This window comes from Chiloscyllium punctatum, chromosome 49 (assembly GCF_047496795.1).
Source record: "Chiloscyllium punctatum isolate Juve2018m chromosome 49, sChiPun1.3, whole genome shotgun sequence".
NCBI lineage: Eukaryota > Metazoa > Chordata > Chondrichthyes > Orectolobiformes > Hemiscylliidae > Chiloscyllium > Chiloscyllium punctatum.
The window spans coordinates 45,309,473-45,321,191 of NC_092787.1; positions in this window are offsets into that span (position 1 = coordinate 45,309,473).

The following is an 11,719-nucleotide window of genomic DNA, read 5'->3' on the forward strand; positions in this document are numbered from 1 at the left end:
AAGAAAGGGTATCAAAGGTTACATCACTTAGCCAACATCTGGTATAAAAGAATGGGCTTGATGGGCTTGATGCTTGTTCATAAAAAGCATTTGTAGGGATGGAAGAATCAGTCTTCATAGAGAGTGTTAGGCAAATGTTTTCCTTAAATTGCCAATTCTGACATTTCCACTGTGGAAAAGACTAGAGGGTATTTTGCTGAAGGTGTTGCAATAAGTTTTGAGGATGAACAGACTGCGATGTGTGTTTTTTTTTTCATGAGGTCAGGTTCCGTGAGCACCTGAGGGCGGGTGTAGTTTTTGAATTTGGAGGGGTAATTAATCATTTCCCCAGTTCTGACAAATCCCTAATTACAGCCCAGGGTCAGAGGAGGAGACCAGAATCCACCCAAGAAAATGAAGGAACCAGTCAGAGAGCTTGGACTGTTAGGAGGAGACCATTACAAACAATGTCAGCCCATGGAATTCTAGAATAATAACCTTCTCCATCTGTTAAGGCAGTAGAGATTAACTCTTGAATGTGCACTGTGCAGCAAGAGATGTGAATATTTTAGAATCAGGCAGTTGATGCCTGTGCACTGAGGTGAACCTTCCTACAGTAACTCTATTTAAAGTGTGCTCCTTACGTTTTCCCCCTTAAAACAAACTTCACTCTAGTGGAGTAATCTGAACTGAACAATGCTTCATTTCTGAAGCACAAATGAGACAACTGTAGAGGGTCATGTGTAGTAAATATTCGGAGTGTATATTTAAAGACTTTTTTTTTCTTTATGTGTTTAATATATTTCTTTGTGTCTGCCAGTATTACTGTAATTTGGAGACGTGTTTTTATCTGACCTGTACGATCAGTTAGACTACATGTGTGTGACAGCTGGCACCCGTGTGATATGTAGAGCAGAGTCATATTGCCAAGCGGAATGTAAATTTGGTGCAGTGTGTGCAGGTGGCAGGATTTTAGAGATCAAGATTATTTAATGATGTGAGATGCCATTCAATTTAATAACAATTTCACCTCCTGATGGACTGTGATTCACAGAGCATCCTCCCATCTCTAAGATCACCCCCAAACAGTGGAGTTACAGATCTCCTTCCTCTACCTAATGTATTAGACTTAAAAGAACAGAGAGAAAATTCTGATGGAGCAGTTATCCAATGGTTGACATTGTACTTTTGATGTCATAGGGCCATAGTCAGTCTCGAGGACAGGACGCACCCAACAGTTTTTTTTTTGTTTAACAATATTATCAATCTCACATCAGAGGAATACCTGTGAACCATAACACCAGGAAGAATAAAGCATCATTCTATTATCGATATCCTCCACTTCAATCTGCTTTCCAATGGACATTATGAAATCCAACTAACCATTTGAACGCGACAGTCAGATGTAAGGAGTAAGCCAAGAATCTACAACGTTGGGATCAGATTGATATCAATCCCCCCTCCTGAAGCAGGGGCTGGAGGTGGATGAACTGGTGCTGATCAGCACACAGCAAGCAGACAGAATTCACAGCCTGCTGTTCCCAAACACGCTTTGGGAATAACTGCAAAGTACCCAAGGTAGTTACTCTGTCTGTAACTAAGCTAATAATTGTGAGAACCCAGTACATAGTCCACACCTGAATTCTAGAGGTACAGCTGGGATGAGGAAACCCAATCCCTCCATCCCAAACCCTCTTTTGCTGTTGATTTACTAACAATAAACATAGCTACATTTGAACTCTATGGGTTCCTGCTACAGCATTGTACTGCTCTTTTGTTAATATCTGACTTCAGTATAAGTTTGCAGATAAATAGTGTTGTATATAATGATGTTTTGCACATATTGTAATTAGAATGATGTCTTTATAGAAACATAAATACTTAATTTCTTAATAAATATTTTAAACATTTTATAATAAAGGATGTGAATTGTGTTTCTTTATCCAATCTTTCTTCTCATGGTGCAATTAGTTATTCTGACTGTAATTTGTTTGAGATATTGTGTAGGTTAATCTTTGTGCCAATAGTGACTTTAGCAAAATGCTAAATCAATATTGTCCAAACATACTTGCTATGTCAACTGTCACACAATATAAGTTGAGGCTTTGGCCATTGGTGGTGGGTTGGGGGGGGGGTGAGGGGGGTGTCTAGAGAGCAAGTTTGTGATGCCTTAACTCCAACATTGCCATTACTGCGCAATAAACAATTTACTCCTAAAAATCAACAAATAGATTGTGACCAGTCTACATGGGTATCTGGCGCTGTAGAATAACAGTTGATAAGGAACAACAGTTGATAAACTTGGCTAAGCTGATCATTGCAAACATGATGATTTATGGTTATCGAGGTTGGGTTTGGGATGTGTGTATGATTCTGTCAGGAAGACTAATGGTTATGGATGTAATAGTGCAGTGACCAATCTGCCAGGACACAGCAAAGAAACATACGCACCGAGGAGAACCACCACTGGGCAGGGGGAGGACATGGAGACAGTGAGGTCTGCAGATGCTTGAGATCAGAGTTGAGAGTGTGTTGCTGGAAAAGCACAGCAGATCAGGCAGCATCCGAGGAGCAGGAGAATCGACGGTTCGGGCAGGAGCCCTTCCTCAGGAATGAGGCTGGGACCGCGGGGGGCGGAGAGATAAATGGGAGGGGTGTGGGGCCGGGGAGAAGTGAGGAAACTGGTGAAGTCTACATTGATGTTCTGGGGTTGGAGGGTACCGAGGCAGAAGGCAAGGAATTCTACCTCCAGGCATCAGGTGGTGAGGGAGTGGTGATGGAGGAAGCCCAAGACCAGCATATCCTTGGCATAGTGGGAGGGGGAGTTGAAATGTTTGGCCATGAGATGGTGGGATTGATTGATGCTGGTTCCTGGAGATGTTCTCTAAAGCGGTCCAATGTAGACCGCTTCGGCAGCATTGGATACAATAAATGACATGTGTGGAAGTGCAGGTGAAACTTTGATGGATGTAAAAGGGTCCTTTGGGGCCTTGGATGGGGGTGAGGGAGGAGGTGTGGGCACAGGTTTTGCAATTCCTGCGGTGGCAGGGGAAGGTGCCAGGAGGGGAGGGTGGGTTGTTGGGCCTGACCAGGTAGTCGCAAGGGAACAGTCTTTGCAGAAAGCGGATAGGGGTGGGGAGGGATATATATCCCTGGTGGTGGGGTCCATTTGGTGGAAATGTCGATGGATGATGCGATTTATGTGGAGGTTGGTGGGGTGGAAGGTGAGGACCAGGGGAGGACATGGTCACAACAGAGATGATATTGGCCATAGGAGGTAAAGACCATTGTGTTGGTCTTTATTCATTGGCAGCACTGCTGCCTCATATCACACAAAAAGACTGAATACCCCTTTGCTAATTCTAGATGAAGCTAATGAAAACTGACAACAATGAAATGTACCTCCTTCGTTCCTATTTCTTTAATGTGTAGTGTAAGGAAACCAAATCTGGTTCACTAACGTCCATTCAGAGAAGGCAGTCTGCTGTCCTAACCTGGTCTGTGTGAAATACCTGGCTGGCAGCAGTGGGATGGGTTCTGCACCACCCGCTGAAATGGCTATTCTGTTCAAACGTATTTAAGATTGAGTGACAAATCCTGGCCTTATCAGCAATGCTCACATCCCATAATAAACTTGCAAAATCTTCTCATTATCCCTTACATTAAATACGTAAGCTCTCTTGACCTTCCCTCATCACTCTTCTGTTTGGATCAGCCCTGTACAGTCTCTCCTAGTATCTAGTCCTGTGCTAATACATTATGTCATGAATGACTTGAATTAAACTCCAAAGATTTCCCAATGTTAAAGCCTCATCGTGAACTCAGACCCTTGCTTGCTCTGTCTGCCAGAATAATGTTTGGAGAGAATTAGGAAAATCAACCAGCATCTAGTTGAACAATCTCCATTGGACCTAGAGGAGCCATGGGACTGGGGTGTATTCAGAAACATTTGCCAATTTAACCACAATGGGATTAGCTCTGTAATGGAAAGAATTGTTGATCTCATTTTATAACATTTCAAAACCCTCCCCTCTGAAACCCTTAGCAAATGACAGATAACCTGAATGTGCCCAGGATTAGTAGATCTCAAATGTGTGCTTCCCTCAAACATGGCAGAGATCGTTCATATTATGATGCAACAATTAGGGCAACATGATGGCTCAGTGGTTAGCACAGCTGCCAGGGACCTGGGTTTGATTCCAGTCTCAGACAACTGTCTGTGTGGAGTTTGCACATTCTCCCTTTGTCTGCTTGCATTTCGTCCGGGTGCTCTGGTTTCCTCCCACAATCCAAACATGTGCAGGTTAGGTGAATTGGCCACGCTAAATTGTCCATAGTGTTCAGGGGTGTGTAGATTAGGTGCATTAGTCAGGGGAAATGTAGAGTAATAGGATAGGAGAATAGGTCTGGGTGGATTACTCTTCGGAGGGTTGGTGTGGACTTGTTGGGCTAAATGACCTGTTTCCACGCTGTAAGGATTCTACGATCATGAGTTCTATGATCGATTGTTAGGTACTGAAATTTCCATTTCTGAGAGAGTCCAGTCTAAAGTTATCAGTACAAAATAGTCAGTAATAAATCCAATAAGGAATTCAAAAGAACCTTCCTTACCGAAAGAATCTTTCGAAAGTGGAATTCACACCCGCATGGAGAAGTTGAGACAATTAGCTTAAAAATATTTAAAATAAAAGTTACATCAGTACAAAAGAGAGAAATAAATAGAAGATGTCGATTTTGATAAATGAAAAAAGATGGAAAGTGTTGGATTGGAGCATAATTACTAATGTGATCCTGTTCGGTTGAATAGCCTCTTAGTGCAATGAAATTATGTATATAACATAAAATTAGGAGCAAACTGCCTAGCCCTTGAGAGACCCTGTCCGACAATGACCCTCCAGCCACCATCTCCCACCCTCACTTCCCCATAGGCACACACTGCACAAGCAACAATGAAATGGCTGCCCTTTTGGGGTACACGTTCAGGGGTACATTCAGCAGGTGTAAAAACAGGATGGGGTGGGGAGGGGTGGCTGCAATTTCTGGTAAAAAACAGACTGGGTCCCCAACTTCATCACTTGCCCAACCTGGGCTGCAGCATTCCCCAGCCTCAGGAGGGAAAGGAACTGAAGGCATTGGACAGAGGGATATTGCATTCTGAGCCACTTCCATCAATCAATGAAGGTCTTATTTTTACAACACAAACTCAAATTAACACCAGTTTATTTTACTCTGACTTGCTATAAAGCAAGAGATAAAATAAATTAGATCACTTAATTTTATATGTATTACTTCTTAGAATTTGAGCATCAATTTGAGGGCAGCATGGTGGCTCAGTGGTTAGCACTGCTGCCTCACAGCGCCAGGCACCTGGGTTTAATTCCAGCCTCGGGGGACTGTCTGTGTGGAGTTTGCACATTCTCACTGTTTCTGCGTGCATTTCCTCTAGATGCTCCGGTTTCCTCCCATAATCCAAAGATGTGCAGGTTAAGTGGATTGGCCATGCTAAATTGTCTGTATTATCTAGAGAAGTGCAGGGCTGTTGGGGAGGTTGGGTGGGATTCTCTTCAGAGGAGTGGTGTGGACTGGATGGGCTGAATGGCCTTCTTCTACACCGTGGGGATTCTATGATTCATTAGCAAAGTTATGACTACTCAGCTCTAGTTACACATGGGAAGGAAACTTGTTGAAAAGAGTTAACGTTAATGATACAATCTAACTAATATTGAAATCCCTGGGGTTCCTTGTCTGCAACACCCTGATTTTAAAACCGTAGCCCTTGTTTGCACATCAACTCTATGACCCCATCCCCCTCAATCTTTTTTTTCCCAGTCCTGCAACCCTTTGAGACTGCAGTGCTCCCCTTGTACAAGCCTACAGTATATCCCTCCTAGTTGTCGTCCACTATGTAGCCATGTCTTTAAGTTGTCAAGGAATTCCTTCACCAACCCTCTCTCTCTTTCTTTCTGACGACAAGGTGATCCCTGGAAGTGTCTCATGTTTTTGATGAGGTTTTCAGTTGCCCGTATTAATATCATCTGGTTTGGTATCAGATTTAATTCGGTAACAACCCTATGAAATACCCTGAGGTGTTTGACTATGTCAGAGACACTGCAGAAACACGAGATATTGTTGTTATTGGACTGTCTATTTGTACCACTGCCATCCCCTCATTGTAAGTTACCCTCAGCACGCAATTTCCAGGATCTTGACCCAAAAATGATGACAAATCTGTGATAGATTACTAAGTCAGGATGGTGAGTGGCTTGGAAGGGAACTTGCAGGGAGTGGTGTTCACGTGGATCTGCTGCCTTGTCCTTCTAGATGGCATTGGTCATGGGTTTGGAAGGTGATGCTGAAAAAATACCTCTGTCACTGTGATGCAGGTGCGCCCATTGCTGGAGACCATGAATGTTTATTTTGGGGGAATGGGGTCAACCAGGCTGCTTCAACTCTGAAGGCGAGGTGTACTGACCTCGAAACATTAACTCTGATTCTTTCTCCACCTCGCTGACAGACCCGCTGAGTTTCTCCAGCATTCTCTCTGCTTTTGTGTCAGATTTCCAGCATCTGCAGCATTTTGCCTTTCATGTGTTGTATTTCTGTGGCCAGTCCAGTTCGGTTTCTGGTCAATGGTGTTTACCAAGCTGTTGATGGTGGGGAATTTGGCAAGGCGCAGAACTTTACATGACAACGTAATGTCTTAGAGCGCTTTGTAGGTAACAAAGTACCTTTGAATTCCAGTTACTATTGTAAAGTAAGAAATATAGCAGCTAATCTTCCAGGAACAGCAATATATGACCAGATGATCCTGTGTTTTGAGATATTGAGGAAAACTCACAGTTATATTCCTAACAGTGGCGTGGGATATTCACCTGAGAAGACACTTCTTACACAATGGACTGAGACTGTCAGTGTAGATTATATCATAGAGTCATAGAGATGTACAGCACGCAAACAGACGCTTCGGTCCAACTCATCCATGCCGACCAGATATTCTAAAATTAATCTAGTCCTATTTGCCAGCACTTGACCCATATCTCTCTAAACTCTTCCTATTCAACTATCCATCCAGATTCCTTTTAAGTGCTGTAATTATAACTACTTCCTCTGACAGCTCATTCCATACATGCACCACCCTCTGCATGAAAACATTGCCCCTTTTGTCCATTTCAAATCTTGCCCCTCTCACCTAAAACCTATACCCTCTAATTTTAGATTCCCCCACCCTGGGGAAAAGATTTTGTCTATTTATCCTATTCAATCCCCTCATGATTTTATAAATCTCTATAAGGTCTCGCCTCAACCTCCACTGTTCCAGCCCCAGCCTATTAAACTTCTCCCTATAGTTCAAACCCTCCAACCCTTGTAACATCCCTGTAAATCTATTCTAAATCCTTTCAAGTTTCACAATAACTTTCCTATAACAGGAAGACTAGAACTGAAAGCAGTATTCCAATGTCCTGCACAGCAGCAACATGATCTCCCAACTCATATGCTCAATGCACTGACCAATAAATTATGTATTCCCCTCTCTGGAGCAGGTTTAGAGATGTATCGAATTGGGCTGGAAATTCAATCCATGGACTCTGGAAGGGATAACGCAACAACCCCCCCAACCCCACCCCCCCCCCCCTCCCCCATCCCAGCCTGGTTCCCCTTGAACCACACATACATGTCTTAAAGTCCTTCCTCTCTGATAGGTCCCAACTCTACCAAAGAGAGACGGAGGTATCAAATTATCGTGGGACTCCCTCTCCCAGATTCAATTTCTGCACCAGTCAAAAATAAATCCTAAGAGAGCTGTTTACGTCCAGCCTTCTGCAGTGAACATGCAGTTATGAGGACATGGTGTCACATAGCAATCATTGCCCAGAATCGGACCAGGATGCCGATCCCTGGCAGGGGAAAACCTGCCGCCTTATTCTTAGCAATGATCACATGTCAGGTTCCTGAAGAGTGCTTAGGGTTTGTGGATTCTGTGTCAGTCAATAAACAACAAATAAACCACTCACATAGCAACTTCCATGGACAGGACTTCCTGGGCTGTTTCAAAGCTGATCTTGAACAGGAAGCTGGGCAGAACTTACACAGAGTGAGAAAGCATATGGTCAAAGGGTCATGTTGGGAGAGGGAAACAGGGTAGGGAGTGATTAGAGAGAAGAGAAGGGCATGGAGGGTTAATTAGACAGGTGGCAGGGACATTGTTGGAGCAGTACATTTGTCTCTCAGCTTGTAACTGTGACTGAACACACTCATATGGCCTCTAACATGGTCTCTTCCTGTTCCTGATTGAGACACAAGCCAGCTGGACCATGGTGTCAGAAATGTACAGCTGAAACCATACGGGTTTTGAGAACAGTAAGAAAGTCAACTACTGCAAGGAAGAGTGGAACATCAGTCAGTAACTCTATTCCTGACTGAATCAGAATGGCTGTGAATTTTCCAGCCCCTCGTCCACGGAAAGGAAAAATGATGTGAAATAGCATAGGAATACTTTCCAATCTTCATGGCAAGATTTTGAGATAGCTAAAATGAGATAGAAAACTTGTCACCGCTATCAATACTGGGCACAGGCTGACTTAAACCCAGACTGGAGAAATTTCAATGCAGTTGTTTTTGAACTGGCCACTAATGTTATTTATGACCCATATGTGTTTAACACCAGAGCACATGAACAGAGGGTAAATATTGCTCAGTATGGGACTGCACTGAGACATGTCTCTGAAATTTGAGAGTTTGGGCAAGTGAAGGATGATCTCATCAGAAGTAGAATTGTTGTAGGAATCGGAGATCCTGCCATTAGAGCACGTCCACTGAGAGAAGAGAAACATATTCCCCTAAACAACTATTGAAATGTACAGCAGATCTGAAGTTGTCAATCATTAGCCAGTGTTTTAATGGGAGAACGAACATAGTTTTACCATATACTGGAAGAATATTCAAGCTAATAAGATCAATGTAAAGGGAAAAGGGAAGAAATACTTCCAGATGCACCAGCAGAAAGATCAATGCCAGAATACATATGTAAATATGGTGGAGGACAATGCACAATAGAAAAGGAAGCATGTGTAATGCTGGAAAAACAGTGTTCTGATTGCAAAAGGTTGGCACCTTCATACACAAGTCTTTCCCTGGAAGGAAGCAAGGTAAACCTAAAATATGGAGAGATATCGGCCGACAATTCTGATGAATCACTCTGCACTATAGAATAGGTTGCAGCATTTGATCTCAAAGTGATAAAAGATTTGCCACCATTGGAACAATGACTGCAGAGGAGAGCATCAAGTAAGTATCAAGTTTCGGATAAACATCAATGTTTCCTGCAGCATCCTGAACTTCTCAAACCTGTGTGAAGTGGCTCAATAAGTGACCCCAAAATGAATGCATTGAAAGGGAAAGTTGAAGCAAAATGGCAGAACAGTGTTTGTCTCCAAAAGGACAAACAAACCTGAGAGCCCAATGCAATGGGAAGAATGAAAATCTGAAGTTCCAAATCGCAGACATTCAGCAACTCTGTGGAGGTGATGGTCTAGTGTATTATCGTGAGGCTATCGGTCCAGAGACCCATGTAATGTCTGGGAACACTGGTTCAAATCCTGCTGTGTCAGATGGTGGAATTTTAATGCAATGACAAGTTTGGAATTAAGGGTCAAATGATGACCAATTGTCAGAAAAATCCATCTCGTTCACCAATGGTCTTTAGGAGAAAGTGAGGACTGCAGATACTGGAGATCAGAGTTGAGAGTGTGGTGCTAGAAAAGCACAGCAGGTCAGGCAGCATCTGAGGAGCAGGAGAATTGACATTTTAGGCATGACCTTCTCCCCCACCTACATCTACCTATTGCATTCTCAGCTACCTTCCCCCCCAGCCCCATTCCCTTCCCATTTATCTCAACTGGCCCACAAGCCTCATTCCTGATGAAGAGCTTATGCTTGAAACATCGCTTCTCCTGCTCTTTGGATGCTGCCTGACTGGCTGTGCTTTTCCAGCACCACACACTCTATACCAATGGTCTTAAGGGAAGAAAAATCTGTTGCCCTTACCTGGTCTGCTCTACATGTGACTTCACATCCATAGTAATATGGTTGACTCCTAGCTGCCTTCTTAGCAAGAATGGATGGGCAATAAATGCTGCCCTAACCAGCAACACCCACATCCTGCAAATGAATAAAGAAAAAAATCCACTCACCTTGGCTGAAGTGAGTAAAACTCAGAAACCCAAGACATGCCAGAAGAGATTTGAAATGTTTTCCGAGCCACCGAGCTGCTGTTCAGACAGCATATTCCAGAAGATTTCAGACGTTTCTACAGGTCTAGGATATCTGCCTGGTGAATATCATAGAATGATAGGATCATATAGCACAGAAAAGGCCCTTTGGTCCAACAAATCTGTACCACCAAAAAAAGATATAATCATATATTAGGTCCATAACCTCGAATGTTATGGTCATTCAACTGTGCTCATTCAAGTACTTTTAAAAGATTATGATGTTCCCACTGCAATTACTCTCCGAGGCAGTGAACTCTAGAAATTCCACCACTCACTGGGCCAAAAGATTTTTCTTCAAATCCTCCTAAACCTTCTGCTCCTCACTTTAAAATTCTGCTTTCTTGTTAATGATGCTTCAGCTGAGGGGAAAAGCTGCTTTTTATCCACCCTGCCCATGCCCCCTCATAATATTCTTCCCCTCTCCCAGGTCCCTTCTGTGTTGTATCATTGCATATTCTATGTTCTAAGAAGGACCTTTCACTCACACTAAATAACTTGTGGCAATTACACCAGTGCTAAAGGACTATGATATCAATGATGACGTCACCCTCCAGACTGATACCAATGAGACAAGATTTGGAGCAGTAGAGAAAGCTCATTGTGTTTGCATTCAGAGCATTAGTACAAATTGATAAAGGTTCTACTGGAGCAAACATCATCCAATGACAACTCCAATGCAAACATGAGAAGCCAGAATGTTTTAAAGAATAGAATCCCTACAGTGTGGAAACAGGCCCTTCAGCCCAACAAGTCCACACTGACCCTCCAAAGAGTAACACACCCAGATCCTATTGCTCTACATTTATCCTTGACTTACCTAACACATCCCTGAACATTATGGGCAATTTAGCTTACCCAATTCACCTAACCTGCACATCTTTGGACTGTGGGAGGAAATCGCAGCATCCAGAGGAAACCTACGCAGACACAGGGAGAATGTGCAAACTCCACACAGACAGTCACCCGAGGCTGGAATCGAACCCAGATGTCTGGCGCTGTGAGGCAACAGTGCTAACCACTGAGCCACCGTGCTGCAAAAGAGGTTATATGCGTTGCATGTGCAGGTGAAAGTAGGGCAAACTGGGATGAAGAAACAGTTTTTGTGCATAGTTAATCATTTTTATCATTGGCCCTGTATATTGGGTAATGTAATGTAGCTTCAGATGATAGTGAATTAATTTTTTTTACACCAGATTATACACTGTGAATTGAGAGAGATGGGGGGGGTGGTTTCAGGAAGGGGTTAGTTGAAAAGAGAGAAAGACTAGGGTAATTAAAGTGAGGGAGTGGCAGGCTGAGCTAATTTGAGGGAGAGAGAGAGGGAGGGGTATTTAGACAGAGCAGCAGAGGTAGGGAGGAGTGACGAGAGGAGGTGAAGGAGCAGGAGGGGGTGATTATTTACAAGGAGCTGGCAGGGATAAGGAGGAAGGTTTGGGGGTTAGGCAGTGGGGTGGTTATGATAGTGGAGG